The following is a 17,007-nucleotide window of genomic DNA, read 5'->3' on the forward strand; positions in this document are numbered from 1 at the left end:
TATGAGAAGTAAAATCCTTTCCTATTAAAAAATATTTAAATCTGATCAGGTTGACCTGTCCTAAGAAAATAAAATACCTTTAATTCAGGGGTGTACATAGAAATCAAGGGGTCATAGTATGAATTAAGATACAGTGCCTCCTCGGAGATTTAGATACAGTGCCCCACATAAGTTTAGATACGGCCCCCATGAATGAGTGCCCTCCCTGATTTATATATAGAAAATCATATATACAGCTGAGGCAAGGAGTAGTGAAGGAGTATATTCACAAAGTCATATCAGATACCCCCTAAAAAGAAAATAACACCCTCTTCCTTAAAATACATGTATATATAAAAAAAAAACCCATATCATATTTTCTTTTTCAAATATTGAATATATTGAACTAATTATCTCACACGGTGAACGCTAAAACAAAGAAACTCAGAAACGTAGGAATTGCCACGCATAAAGATTTTAATAAAATGGTTAACCATATAATGTAGCTTGTGACTAAGCATGGTCCAATCACAGACAGTGTTGGACTTGTAGTCTCAGGCCCCACCAGTATACCACATGAAAATATTACCTATTGTACATTCTGAGGCCATATATCAGGCCAGTCGGCCTCTACATGCTGCAGCCTAGGAAGAGTGATAATACACTCATTCAACTCTATCTGTGTCTGGAGGAGTAGAAGTCCCTATACAGGAGAGGGGCGGAGTCAAAAGGTGTTGGGGCCCACCAGTGTTTTCACAGGTCCACTGGTGGGCCAGTCTGACCCTAAGGATATTTGTCATAATGAAAAAGCGGCTTTTCACTACAGTGGGACACTCAGCTGCCTTCCTTTATTGCTGCGCTGCTACAACGGCCGTCACAATCCGCATCTGTGTGAACTGAAATGTCTCTGACTATTGTAGATTGTTAAACTCGTTGCAATAAACTATTCCTGAAGAACACTGAATGTAAGGGAGTGGTATCCTACTTGTGCACGGCAAGTACAATGGAGTGACGTGTATTACTACATATATTGGATTACACATTATTACTTTCCACTTTGCACATCTTACCTAATGCTGGTCCAGGCAGTTTATAGAAAAAGCACATAGCATAATATATGGGGCCAAGTTCTTAACAGTTTAGGGCCTATGATTGCGGTAATCTGCCATTGGTGCACATATGTGTGGGACTGGTAGCAAAATAACTGCCTACAAGTAAAATAATACTGCCACACAGTGTCGAATGATAGAGCCATTAACGCTCAATAACAAACTTTGTACAAATCATTAGCGCATTCGTGCATCCATATTACAATACTAAACAGTACCCAAATAATTCTTTACACAATCATCACTGACTGGATGGTTGAAAGGAAATTTAGGCAAGTCCATACCTTAGACATGGATCATGAGGGAATTGCCCTTTAAAGGGGTATTCCGACGAAGACAACATTTTTAAATATACTAAGAATAACAAAATAACACATTCTTTAATTCATCATTATTAACAAAAATACAGCATTTCACAGATATAATTCCAACCTATCTCCTAATGTTTACAATTTAGGTTGCCCTTCTGACTATGGTCGGATTCTTCTCATGAATAGCTTCTCTTGTCTGCACACTGCGGTGCTCTCTGCCTCCTGCCCCTCCCCCTGCATCACAAGACCAGCTCAGAAAATGGTAGTGAGATGGTAACTGCTGTTAGTCCTTAATATGATACTAGGGAAAGCCAACTTCTTTAAGCTATGCAGAAGATATACTTCATATACAGGCTGCTATGGGGGTGCTCTATTCAACAAAAAGACTTCCAATACATCAAACACGTATGAAGAGATACAAGAATGGCACTCACCGTAGGCACAGCTTCACATAATAAAGCACAAGGCTTTATTCCAGCTTACTGAACAGAAACTTGGGTAAGGAAGTGATGTAGTGGTGAATCACTCCATCACCCTGTATTGTTCAGTAAGCTGGAATAAGGCAAACTATGTGAAGCTGTGCCTATGGTGAGTGCCATTCTTTCATCTCTTCATAGATACAAGACCAGCTCAGGCACAGGCACTTGCTGCCAGCAAGCAGCAGTGTGAAGAGACTTATTCTACAAGCTACAGACAGATTAGGTCTTTATCCGGGAGGCAGGTGCATAGCAGCACTGACTGTGTGTGTTATAGGTGAGTTAGCAGGGCTGAGAGTGTCATTGTTTTGTATATCCATCTTACGGATCTCATCATCTCGGATCTGTCGTATCTCTATTTTCTATGTGTCAGATACTAGTACAATGTTCAGAAGCTAAATAAAACTGCATATGAACCCTGTATTCTGATAATCCAAGTACATTGCCAGCCCACAGCATCTCATAGCACAAAGGGATCATGAAGTGTCTGCTTAGAGAGTCCACACTCACACTCTGGAATCTTACACTGACCATCACTGAGTGATAGGAGCTAAAACAGCAATAAAACTGTAAAGTAAGTAATATTTATCTTGTGTAAAAATAAATAGGGGGTTAAAATTTGAGAGCTTTCTTTAATAGCTAAACCCCTTTGAGTTCAAACTACAATTCTTGACAGTATATATTGCAAACCATGAGAAGGTACTGAACGCAACAAAGTGGGAACCAGTGGTGTAACCAGACTATAAGGAGTGTGGGGGAAGAATTAACGGTGGATAAATGGCTTGGGGCAGCTATAGGGTAGTGGAGGGGGGCCAAATGAACAGAAAACATGAAAACACCAAGCTGGATTTATTGATGACTCCTGATGCAGAACAGAATTTTCTTCCTTCATTAAGATTTGCTTCATCAATTTTAATGTTGTATTTGTTTAGTGAAGTGTGTTTATGTGAAAAGGTTATATTAATACACAAAGATCCTGTTTAGATGCTAATAAACAATGGCTTCCTAAGCGCCGGGCACAATGTAAACACACAGAGCTGAATTAAACACCTTATAATTTTTCAGAAATAAATGCACCGCAGGCTCTGGGTAACCGTACGTTAATTTCCCCCTGGGTAATTAGTAGGGCAAATACAATAGAACAAAAACAATTTTACTTGGTCTCTTACACGGAATAAATGCTTGTACAAAGTCAGATGTAATCACTCACCGGGTACGTGTTTTACTAGGAGGTGGTTATTTCGGAGAGAATTCTTAGTAACAACCATCATTTCGTAATGTAATTAACGCACCGCGTATCCTCCTTCCTATATACTTAAAGGTATAGCAGCATCTCAGCCTAATTCTACCTGCGGTTAAGTGGCTGCTGCTGCTTCGAGTGGTCTCTCCTATTATTAATATTCCATATATTTAGGGTTTCTTTTCCTTCTTTTTTTTAGCATGGCATTAAGATAAACTAGAATAACATGTATTTTGCGGCCCAGTACATAATATAAGTCATAAATAGGTGATGAGAGGAGTTACGGTAGTCAACACCATTACCAATCAACTGATGAAGACTATGGCCAAAAAAATAGTATAGTCTTCTGCCCTAGCTCACTGTAGGCACTGCATCTAAAGAAGAAATTGGTGAGGGACTTGACAAAGATGTTCTGTCTGTAGTGTGATATAACTGAAGGCCAGGAGAAGCCCAAACTCATCACCTGTTTATTTCCCAGTCAATGGACAGGTCAGTAATAGTCTGGGGCTGGAGAACCCATTTAAAGGTAATGGATGAGCCATAGAACAGTAATGGACACCCTATAGGACAGTAGTGATTAAAGGGGTATGCTGGGATTTTAATATTTCTTACCTATCCATCGGTATCCATATCTTTGAAGTTTCAGGGGACCTTTTAGCGGCGCAGGCATTCATACAACAACTCACCTATATGTATGGCCAACCCAACCCAGTATCCCAGAAAACAGACGCTATTCACACAGACCTCTTGATGCAAAAATATTTTGTATTCTTCAGCACTATGGCAGTGCACATGTCAAGCACTTATTATAGAGCATATTCACCCATTAATGTGTGGTCTTCTCAAATTTATAGCCCATCCGTCTCAGGAAATTAGCGGGTTGAGAATAAACCAATGGAGCGGCTCATCTGAGCAGAGATGATGACAAACACATCATGTGACGTTTGTCTAAAGAATGGGTCACACGCAGAAACATTACATGATGCTTCGTCATCGTCTTTGCTCGGATGAGCAGCTCCATTTATTCTCAACCTGCTAACGCCGTGAAACATTCCCGCACAACAACGTACTAAACATAATGCTAACAGTAGTAATAATTTTTGAATTATTTTATTCATCCCAATTGCAGGGCTTCCATTTATTTGCTTTGGTACACAAAGAGCATAGGCGTGTTAGGGATAAGCATGTGTCCGAATTATGATTATTGCCGCATACTTCCGTGTATAGCCGGATGGGGAAGTGGGGGGGGGGGAGTTAAGGAACTGGACATCTGGATTTGTGCCATCTCCTGCTGGTACTCTCTGTCATTCTGCCCCTCTGAATTTTGCTTTGCACACTCTCTATCAGCCTGTCGCTGAGCAAATTCTCACTCAGAAAAACTTTTCTATTGTAATTTTTTAATACGTTTTTCTACACGGGTGTCGAAACCCTACAGGAATCAATTCCATGCAACTGGATAATTCCAAGTGCAGTGAAATTGACAAAAAAACACATTTGCTGCATTTTTTTGTGGACTCTGTGTTTACGGGTTTTATTCTGCGCTCCAAATAACACTTTCTCTTTATTCTTTGGGTCGCTACGATCACAGAGATACCAAATTGATATTTTTGGTAATATTTGGTTTTATTAGGTTTTAGTAGATTTTAAAAAATGTAAATCTTTTGTACCCAAAAAATATTTAGCATTTTGCCAAATTCTGGGGACAATAACGTTTTCACACTTTGGTGTACGCATGTAAGATGTCATTTTTTGCTGTATGTGCTAGCTCAGCCCGTGAGCTCTCTCCATACACCTCCCGCAGCACCTTATAGTATGTCCTGGTGCGCGTAGGGCTAAATGGAAACTCACAAGTTGCTGGTGCGTTATCGTGCAGTACCTTATTTTTGCCAAATGGGGCCATGTCTCCTTCAATTATTTGTCGAAGTGGTCCAATAACTCACTGTAGTATTGTCCAGTGATCGTTCTTCATTTTTCTAAAAATCCATCCATGAGGATGACGCTGTTCGTATCCCAAAAAATCATTGCCATGACCTTTCGGGCCGATGGAACCGCCTTTGCCTTCTTTGGAGCAGATTCACCAGGAGAAATCCATTGTTTTGATTGTTGCTTAGTTTCTGGTGTGTAATGATGAATCCAGGTTTCATCAACGGTGACAACTCGACGCAAAAACTCCTTCGGATCTCGCTGAAAATGGTCCAAACACTGCTTTGAAGTTATCAGCCGCATCCGCTTGTTGTCCACTGTGAGCAATCGCGGCACCCATCAGGCCGACAATTTTTTCATCGGCAACTTATAATGTAAAATATTATTTTCCGTTCCGTTCGACAAACCTACGCCATCTGCTACTTCGCGCACTTTCGTTAGCCAATCATGTCGTGGACTTTTTGAGTGATTTCTTCGGTAACAATGCCTGCTGGGCGTCTTGGTCGCTCCTCATCAAAAACGGATGTTCGACCACGTTTAAAATCGTTGAACCAATATCTAACTGTGGTCATAGATGGCAAAGTGTCCCCATAAACAGCATCCAGCTCTGCTTTTATCTCCTCACATTTTTTCCCATCCAAAAACAAAAAGCGAATAACCGAAAAATAATGCTTTTTTTCCATCTTAGCGAAAATCATGAAACACGTCTTACTCAAATGGCTGCCAAATCCAAACTAACCTATCAATCTGTCTGCAATTTGTTTTGCCGTTGTTTGATAGATGGCAGCACACGATTATAACACTAACTTCCCTCAGGAACGCCCTCTGTCGTCAAACACAGGTACTTATTAAACCGCCTCGTATATGTCTGGATAACCAATTATCTGCGCTGAAAGCCTTCCTGTAGACTGAGATACTCTTCTAAAAGAGCACCTGACCCTTAGGCTATATTCACACTGCCGTTGCCCGTAGCGGGCAACGGCAGTGCACGGAGAGAGGAGGAGGAGGTGAGCGCAGCTCACCCCTGCCCCTCTCCATAGAGATACATGGCGCACGGCGCTGTATTACGGTAAAAGATAGGACAGGTCCTATCTTTTTCCCGGGTACAGAGCGGTACGGTGCCGCACGTGTGCTGCACCGTACCACTCCCGTAGGGCGCAGTGCGCCCATTGCTGTCTATGGTGAATTCACAGTAGTGTGAATGTAGCCTTAGTGTAGCCTTAGTGTGAGGAAAAATGTATTACACCAAACACTTAATGTTATAAAGAGAAATAAACCTATCCCACTGCTGACCCCCAATTCTGTCAGGATCATGGACTTAGGTTCAGGAAGCGAGCCTGCCGGGTCACACTGGACCTTGCTCTGACAGCTCTCCGCCATCCAAAACCTAATTGATTCTAGCTACCACTACTTGTCACATGAGGCTGGCAAGACACCTTACATTAGACAATGCCCAAATACACTATATCAGCTAGGTAAAGGAAATCTACCACCAGGATGAAGGATTGCAAACCAAGCACTGACATACTGGTGTGTGCCCCTGGCAGGATCTGTTCTTCCTTTAGCTTTTTGTGCCCTTGTTTTTGCCAAAAAGGCTTTAAAAGTTATGCAGATGAGCCTGAGGGGCTCTGCTAGCTGTAAATTGAGCCTGGAGCCCCTCAGGCTCCTTTGCATGATTTTGAAAACCTGTTTTAGTCAAAACTAGTGTATTAGAAGCTAAAAAAGAGCAGAGCATGCTAGGGTGGGCACACACCCACATGTAAGTGTGCTTGGTTTACAATCCTTGATCCTGGTGGTAGTTTTCCTTTAAGCAATCAATTTAGATATTGGGGCAGATTTACTTACCCGGCCCATTCGCGATCCAGCGGCGCGTTCTCTGCTCTGGATTCGGGTCCGTCCGGGATTTATGAAGGCAGTTCCTCCGCCGTCCACCAGGTGGCGCTGCTGCGCTGAAAGTCATCTCATCGCGCCGGAATGCACCACCTCGGACCAGGTGAAGGTAAGCGCTCCCCAAGCGACACTTTTTCGGTTTTTAAATGTGGCGGCTTTTCCGAATCCGTCGGGTTTTTGTTCGGCCACGCCCCCCGATTTCCGTCGCGCGCATGCCGGCGCCGATGCGCCACAATCCCATCGCGTGCGCCACAATCCCGGGGCAATTCAGGTACAATCGGCACAAATCGGAAATATTCGGGTAACACGTCGGGAAAACGCGAATCGGGCCCTTAGTAAATGACCCCCAATGTCTCTCCTGAGTTCATGGAATTGTTAGAGCACAAAAAGGTTTCATATCAAAAAGGACAGGGTTATCATACAAAAAGGTAACACAAAATGAACAGACATATACATACAATGCAAACTAAACGGTTTCATAAAATAAAAGGGATAAAAAGCAGAACCTTATAGATTATGTGAAGTCAAAAGTCTGGGAAGGAGAAATAAGCGATCAATCTATCCGTGGGTATCCACAAAGAATGACCATTTTCTATTGGGAACTTAAGGAGAATTCCAAAATCCACCCCTATCCCCCCTGCCTGTGATGACATGAAGGTGTATGTTAATGGTTTTTTACGACCAAGTCTTTTATTACACCATTATGCCTCTGTATATAATGAGGTATTTCTTGGCATGTGGGCGTTCTAAAAACTTGGTCTTAGGCTACATTCACACTAACGTATGGAGGACGTATATACGGCCGACGTATATATGGCCGATATACGTCCTCCATAGACGGCAATGGGCGAACAGCGCCCTACGGGAGCGGTATGGTACGGCACACGCACGGCACCGTACCGCTCCGCACCCGGGAAAAAGATAGGACCTGTCCTATCTTCCTCCGTAGTACGGAGCCGTGCGCCATTACTTCCTATGGAGAGGGGCGGGGGTGAGCTGCGCTCACCTCCTCCTCCTCTCCTCGTGCACTGCCGTTGCCCGCTACGGTACGGTATGGGCGGGCAACGGCAGTGTGAATGTAGTCTTACACTCATCTTTTCCCTCATTATGTCACACACACATATACCCACAGTAGTATTACTAACAGTAGTAATAATCTGGGAATTACTTCATTGCTTCCTGCTGATGAGGTGGCATTTATTTACCTTTCATACAGTAACAGCATAGACTTTGATGGAGTTTTTAGGGAGAAACTTTTGGCCGAAATAAGAATTGTTCCACATATTTCTTTCATTTTTTTTTAGCAAGATGGAGATTTCTAGATGTGACCTCTATACAGGACATCCCCATTGGTCACCTCTGTAATGGATGTGGATAGAATCCCCCCACCGGACCATTGGTTTTAGAATCGTGTCTGGTTCCTGTGGATGCTGGTTTATGACAAAAGCATCCTGGCCTGGTTTACAGACAAGTAGAGGAATTACAAGGGAGGGGGTCCCTACGTCCCCTCATAATTTTGATGTTGCCCTAGCTTTCCACCTTTATACATTTCCCTATCACCACATACCTGTCCTGTAATATCACTCTGTGTTATATCTCTGTACTGTGACATCACTGTGCATATATTTTTTTCTGATTAACCCAGTACCTTATCTTAACCCCTTACCGACATTTGACGTAATAGTACTGCATGGCAGGAGGTGCCGGTGCCAGAAGCTGCGGGTGTCAGCTGTATATTATAGCCGACATCCACCTCTAACACCCGCGATCGGAGATTTCTCCGATCGCGGGTGTTAACCCAAAACACACTGCAGTCGCGCTGACCACGGCGTGTAAGGGGCATTTAACGTGAATCGGACTCCCCCCGAGCCGCTTACCAGGGGGGTCCGCTGTTCCGATCGCAGCCCCAGGGCAGCACAGCATGCTCAGTGTGTTACATTACACAGTGTAATACATCTGTATTACACTATGTAAGGTGAAGACGAGCTTGAACAAGCGATCAGTGGATCGCTTGCTCAAGCCAACCTGTAAAAGTAAAAAAAAAAGTTAAAAACATTAAATAAAAACACATTTTAATAAAAAGAATTAATTAAATAAAGTTAAAGTCCCCTAAACACAAACATTCACTATACGCATGTAATAAAGTAAAAAACCCACAAAATCGCCAAAAAAACCCACATATTTGGTATAGCCGCGTCCGTAACAATCTGTCAGAAACATTATTGGACCCGCTCGATGAATGCCGTAAAAAAAAAACCCGAACAACTCGCCAAAAATGTGCAGGGATTATACACAGAGTTATGTCACAGTACAGGGATAATATAAACAGTGATGTCACAGTACAGGGATACTACACACAGTGATGTCACAGTACAGGATAATACACGCAGTGATGTCACAGCACAGGTATAATACACACAGTGATGTCACAGCACAGGTATAATACACACAGTGATGTCACAGCACAGGTATAATACACACAGTGATGTCACAGTACAGGGATAATACACACAGTGATGTCACAGTACAGGGATAATACACACAGTGATGTAACATTACAGGGATATTACACACAGTGATGTCACAGTACAGGGATAATACACACAGTGATGTCACAGTACAGGGATAATACACACAGTGATGTCACATTACAGGGATATTACACACAGTGATGTCACAGTACAGGGATAATACACACAGTGATGTCACATTACAGGGATATTACACATAGTGATGTCACAGTACAGGGATTATACACACAGTGATGTCACAGTACAGGGATAATACACTCAGTGATGTCACAGTACAGGTATAATACACACAGTGATGTCACAGTACAGGGATAATACACACAGTGATGGCACATTACAGGGATATTACACACAGTGATGTCACAGTACAGGGATATTACACAAAGTAATGTTACAGTACAGGGATAATACACACAGTAATGTTACAGTACAAGGATAATACACATATTGACATTACAGTATAGGGATAATACACACAGTGATGTCACAGTACAGGGATAAAACACAGAGAGATGTCACAGTACAGGGATAATACACACAGTGATGTCACAGTACAGGGATAATACACACAGAGATGTCACAGTACAGGGATAATATAAACAGTGATGTCACAGTACAGGGATAATACACACAGTGATGTCACATTACAGGGATATTACACACAGTGATGTCAAAGTACAGGGATAATACACACAGTGATGTCACAGTACAGGGATAATACACACAGTGATGTCACATTACAGGGATATTACACACAGTGATGTCAAAGTACAGTGATGACAATACACACAGAGATATCACAGTACAGGGACAATACACACAGTGATGGCACATTACAGGGATATTACACACAGTGATGTCACAGTACAAGGATAATACACATTTTGACATTACAGTACAGGGATAATACACACAGTGATGTCACAGTACAGGGATAATACACAGTGATGTCACAGTACATGGATAATACACACAGTGATGTCACAGTACAGGGATAATACACACAGTAATGTCACAGTACAGGGATACTACACACAGTTATGTCACAATACACGGGTAATACACAGGAGCGTGTGTGATGCGGAAACTCGCACCATCCGCTAGAACAGTGATGGCGAACCCTTTAGCGACCGAAAGCCCAAACTGCAAACCCAAATCCATTGCGAGGTGCCAACCAAAAATTAGAGCAGTATCTTATTGCTCCCTGTTCTTCAACAACGTTCAATCATACTGGCCTCCTGAGAACAGCAACACAGTAGAAAAAAGGAGGGAAAATTTGCATCATTGTAGCTTCTGTCCAGTGCCCCTCTGTACACAGAGAATCGTGGGGCCAGCAGGAGGTCCTTCAGAGATTATTCGGCCCTGTCTACTCATTCTCCCTCTTCCTACAGTCCCAAGTAGCCAAGTAAGTATCACTTTAAAATATCGCTAAAAGAAGCATATTTTAAGTTGCTTGGAACTACAGGAAAATTCTTTGAGTCCTGTCTGGTGTGCTGGGGCGATGGCCCGGGTGCCCACAGAAAGAGCCCCGAGTGCCGTCTCTGGCACCCGTGCCATAGGTTCGCCACCACTGTGCTAGAACGTCCGGCCCAAGTGCTGACAACCGGAACTGAACCGACATGCTGAGTTCAGTTTTGGTTGTTCAGACTTCAAGCCGGACGTACCAGGAAAGGACACATTGGGGGTCATTTAGTAAGGGCCCGATTCACGTTTTCCCGGCGTGTTACCCGAATATTTCCGATTTGCGCTGATTCTCCCTGAATTGCCCCGGGATTTTGGCGCACGCGATCGGATTGTGGCGCATCGGCGCTGGCATGCACGCGACGGAAATCGGGGGGCGTGGCCGAAAGAAAACCCGACGGATTCGGAAAAAACGCTGCATTTAAAACAAAAAATCTGTCGCGGAGCTTGCACTTACCTTCACTCAGCCCGAGCCGGTGAACTCCAGCGCGTTCCGATGCTTTTCAGCGCAGCAGCGCCACCTGGTGGACGGCGGAGGAGCTACCTTAATGAATCCCGGCCGGACCCGAATCCAGCGCAGAGAACGCGCCGCTGGATCGCGCATGGAACGGGTAAGTAAATCTGCCCCATTGTGATTGTAATGCAGTTTGGATGCATCACACTCGCTCTTAAGTAAGAGGCCTACGTTTTTTTTTTTATTTCTGTGTATGGTTTTTAATAAGGTTTTAATTAGAGATGAGCGAGCACTAAAATGCTCGGGTACTCGTTATTCGAGACGAACTTTTCCCGATGCTCGAGTGCTCGTCTCGAATAACGAGCCCCATTGAAGTCAATGGGAGACTCGAGCATTTTTCAAGAGGACCAAGGCTCTGCACAGGGAAGCTTGGCCAAACACCTGGGAACCTCAGAAAAGGATGGAAACACCACGGAAATGGACAGGAAACAGCAGGGGCAGCATGCATGGATGCCTCTGAGGCTGCTTAATCGCACCATTATGCCAAAATTATGGGCAACAGCATGGCCATGACAGAGTGACAGAATGAAGCTAGATAGCATGTAAAACATCCAATAATTGACCCTGACACTATAGGGGACGGCATGCAGAGGCAGCGGCAGCAGGCTAGAGAGTGTCATGGCGACATACCCTAAATGGACTCAGGCTTCAAACCAATGGGTGGCAGAGAGGAACCAAAGGAGGTGAGCAAGAAGCGCTCAAATAATATCGGTACATGATAAAAGTTTGCCAGTATATTTTGTGGATTACACAGCAGGGTGGCGACAAAGTTAACATGGAAGCCATGAAAACAACCCAAAATTCTGCCTGACACAGCTCGTTTGATAAGGGGACCATGTATGGAGGCAGTGAACTAGTAGTAGATTAAAGGTGCTGCAGTTAAAACTATGTTAGTTGGATCTTGGCATGGAGCTGGCGCTCCGCTGCCAGGCGAGCTTTCGCCAATCCAAGCCCCTGTCTCTAGGCTACTCCCCAAACAGCACTTCTAAGAACCTTTTGTATAAGATCAAGTGTAGTAGCGTTCTTATAAGTTTGGGATATGGCGGGTGAGGGGAATGTAAACAGATGCGCAAGAAGCGCATGATGCGCATGGAGCTGGCGCTCCGCTGCCAGGTGAGCTTTCGCCAATCCAAGCCCCTGTCTCTAGGCTACTCCCCAAACAGCACTTCTAAGAACCTTTTGTATAAGATCAAGTGTAGTAGCGTTCTTATAAGTTTAGGATATGGCGGGTGAGGGGAATGTAAACAGATGCGCAAGAAGCGCTGAAATAATATCGGTAAATGATAAAAGTTTGCAAGTATATTTTGTGGATTACACAGCAGGGTGGCGACAAAGTTAACAAGTTTGATGTGGAATGCCCTGTAATAGCTCTTGGGTGGTGTGCCTTTCATCGCCTAGGCTCAGCAGTTTGAGCACCGCCTGCTGTCGCTTAGCGACGGCACTGCTGCTGTGCCTAGAGCTACCGACTGATGGCGCCATGGCCACGGATGGTAATTCGGAGGAGGAGGAGGTGGAGGAGGGGTGGGAGGAGGAGGAGGTATACTAGACCTTTGAGACCTGGACCGAGGTAGGCCCCGCAATTCTCTGCGTCGGCAGTATATGACCAGCCCCAGGGTCAGACTCGGTCCCAGCCTGCACCAAGTTAAGTGTAGTAGCGTTCTTATAAGTTTGGGATATGGCGGGTGAGGGGAATGTAAACAGATGCGCAAGAAGCGCATGATGCGCATGGAGCTGGCGCTCCGCTGCCAGGCGAGCTTTCGCCAATCCAAGCCCCTGTCTCTAGGCTACTCCCCAAACAGCACTTCTAAGAACCTTTTGTATAAGATCAAGTGTAGTAGCGTTCTTATAAGTTTAGGATATGCCGGGTGAGGGGAATGTAAACAGATGCGCAAGAAGCGCTGAAATAATATTGGTAAATGATAAAAGTTTGCCAGTATATTTTGTGGATAACACAGCAGGGTGGCGACAAAGTTAACAACTTTGATGTGGAATCCATGAAAACAACCCAAATTTCTGCCTGACACACCTCGTTTGATAAGGGGACGATGTATGGAGGCAGCTATATGGACGACTTTTGGAGGTAGCAATGGAGACAACGTGTGGAGGCTGCTATGGAGACAATTTAATTTGAATAGTGCCTGTATGTGGCAGTCCAGAAAAGTTTTCAAACCAGAGGAGCAGGTAGGTGGCCCTCCAGAAAAATGAAATAGATTGAGTGCCTGTATGTGGCAGTCCAAAAAAGTTTTCAAACCAGAGGAGCGGGTAGGTGGCCCTCCAGAAAAATGAAATAGATTGAGTGCCTGTATGTGGCAGTCCAAAAAAGTTTTCAAACCAGAGGAGCGGGTAGGTGGCCCTCCAGAAAAATTGAATAGATTGAGTGCCTGTATGTGGCACTCCCAAAAATTGTTTAAAACAGAGGACCGGGTAGGTGGCCCTCCAGAAAAATTGAATAGATTGAGTGCCTGTATGTGGCACTCCCAAAAATTGTTTAAAACAGAGGACCGGGTAGGTGGCCCTCCAGAAAAATTAAATGCATAAAGTACTATAGCTAGAGCCAGTGGGCCCTGTCAAAAAATAGCCAGTTTCCTCTGCTTTACTGTACAAAGAGGAGGAGAAGGAGGAAAATGAGGAGGAGGAGGAGTGGATCAATTATTCAGGTTGAGCTTCCTTCACCTGGTGGAGATTGGAAATTATGAGAAATCCAGGCTTTATTCATCTTAATAAGCGTCAGCCTGTCAGCGCTGTCAGTCGACAGGCGTGTACGCTTATCGGGGATGATGCCACCAGCTGCACTGAAAACCAGCTCGGACAAGACGCTAGCGGCAGGGCAGGCAAGAACCTCCAAGGCGTACAGCGCCAGTTCGTGCCACATGTCCAGCTTTGAAACCCAGTAGTTGTAGGGAGCTGTGTGATCATTTAGGACGATGGTATGGTCAGCTACGTACTCCCTCACCATCTTTCTGTAAAGATCAGCCCTACTCTGCCGAGACTGGGGACAGATGACAGTGTCTTGCTGGGGTGACATAAAGCTGGCAAAAGCCTTGTAAAGCGTACCCTTGCCAGTGCTGGACAAGCTGCCTGCTCGCCTACTCTCCCTCGCTACTTGTCCCGCAGAACTACGCACTCTGCCGCTAGCGCTGTCAGAAGGGAAATACTGTTTCAGCTTGTGCACCAGGGCCTGCTGGTATTCATGCATTCTCACACTCCTTTCCTCTCCAGGGATGAGAGTGGAAAGATTTTGCTTGTACCGTGGGTCCAGGAGAGTGAACACCCAGTAATCGGTGCTGGAATAAATTCTTTGAACGCGAGGGTCACGGGATAGGCAGCCTAGCATGAAATCTGCCATATGCGCCAGAGTACCAACGCGTAAGAATTCACTCCCCTCACTGGCCTGACTGTCCATTTCCTCCTCCTCCAACTCCTCCAACTCCTCTTCTTCTGCCCATACACGCTGAACAGTGAAGGACTCAACAATGGTCCCCTCTTGTGTCTCGCCAACATTCTCCTCCTCTTCCTCCTCATCCTCCTCCACCTCCACCTCCTCCGATATGCGCTGAGAAACAGACCTAAGGGTGCTTTGGCTATCAACAAGGGAATCTTCTTCCCCCGTCTCTTGTGACAAGCGCAAAGCTTCCGACTTCATGCTGATCAGAGAGTTTTTCAACAGGCCAAGCAGCGGGATGGTGAGGCTGATGATGGCGGCATCGCCACTGACCATCTGTGTTGACTCCTCAAAGTTACTCAGCACCTGACAGATATCAGACATCCACGTCCACTCCTCATTGTAGACTTGAGGAAGCTGACTGACCTGACTACCAGTTCTGGTGGAAGTTGACATCTGGCAGTCTACAATCGCTCGGCGCTGCTGGTAAACTCTGGATAACATGGTCAGTGTTGAATTCCACCTCGTGGGCACGTCGCACAACAGTCGGTGAGCGGGTAGTTGGAGGCGGCGCTGCGCTGCCCTGAGAGTGGCAGCATCTGTGCTGGACTTCCTGAAATGCGGCGCACCTTCGTGAGCAAATCAGACAGATTGGGGTATGTCTTGAGGAAACGCTGAACTATCAGATTTAACACATGGGCCAAGCATGTCACATGTGTCAGTCTGCCGAGTTGCAGAGCCGCCACCAGGTTACGGCCGTTGTCACACACAACCATGCCTGGCTTCAGGTTCAGCGGTGCCAGCCACAGATCAGTCTGCGCTGTGATGCCCTGTAATAGCTCTTGGGCGGTGTGCCTTTTATCGCCTAGGCTCAGCAGTTTGAGCACCGCCTGCTGTCGCTTAGCGACGGCACTGCTGCTGTGCCTAGAGCTACCGACTGATGGTGCCATGCCCACGGATGGTAATTCGGAGGAGGAGGAGGTGGAGGAGGGGTGGGAGGAGGAGGAGGCATAGTAGGCCTGAAACACCTGGACCGAGGTAGGCCCCGCAATCCTCGGCGTCGGCAGTATATGACCAGCTGCAGGGTCAGACTCGGTCCCAGCCTCCACCAAGTTAACCCAATGCGCCGTCAGCGATATATAGTGGCCCTGCCCGGCAGCACTCGTCCACGTGTCCGTGGTCAAGTGGACCTTGTCAGAAACGGCGTTGGTCAGGGCAAGGATGATGTTGTCTGACACGTGCTGGTGCAGGGCTGGGACGGCACATCGGGAAAAGTAGTGGCGGCTGGGGACCGAATACCGAGGGGCGGCCGCCGCCATGAGGTTACGAAAGGCCTCGGTCTCTACTAGCCTATAGGGCAGCATCTCCAGGCTAAGCAACTTGGAGATGTGGACGTTGAGGGCTTGGGCGTGTGGGTGGGTTGCACTATACTTCCTTTTGCGCTCCAGCGTCTGGGGTATGGAGAGCTGAACGCTGGTGGATGCTGTGGAGGATCGTGGAGGCGAAGATGGGGTTTTCGCACGGGAGGTGTTTGGGCCGTGGTCCTGGGCAGGGGGCTGACTAGCAGATAACACAGGGGAAGGAGCAGTGGTGCGCCCAGCCGGTGGTGAACGGGCTTGGCCCCATTGAGTGGGGTGTTTAGCATTCATATGCCTGCGCATACTGGTGGTAGTTAAGCTAGTAGTGGTGGAACCCCTGCTGATCCTGGTTTGGCAAAGGTTGCACACCACAGTCCGTCGGTCATCCGGTGTTTCTTTAAAGAACCTCCAGACTTCTGAAAATCTAGCCCTCGCCACGGGAGCTTGACTACGGGCAACATTTGGCGCTGATGCACCAGCTCTGGCCCTGCCTCTCCGTCTGGCCCCACCACTGCCTCTTCCAACCTGTTCTGCTATAGGACTCGCCTCCGTCTCAGAAGCACTGTGTTCACCCGGCCTATCAACCCAGCTTGGGTCTGTCACCTCATCATCCTCCAATCCCTCAGTCTGCTCCCCCCTCGGACTTCCTGCCCTGACAACAACTTCACCACTGTCTGACAACCGTGTCTCCTCATCGTCCGACACCTCTTTACACACTTCTTCCACTACGTCAATAATGTCATCATCACCCACAGACTGCGACTGGTGGAAAACCTGGGCATCGGAAAATTGCTCAGCAGCAACCGGACAAGTGGTTTGTGACTGTGGGAAGG

This window comes from Engystomops pustulosus, chromosome 5 (assembly GCF_040894005.1).
Source record: "Engystomops pustulosus chromosome 5, aEngPut4.maternal, whole genome shotgun sequence".
Classification (NCBI taxonomy): domain Eukaryota; kingdom Metazoa; phylum Chordata; class Amphibia; order Anura; family Leptodactylidae; genus Engystomops; species Engystomops pustulosus.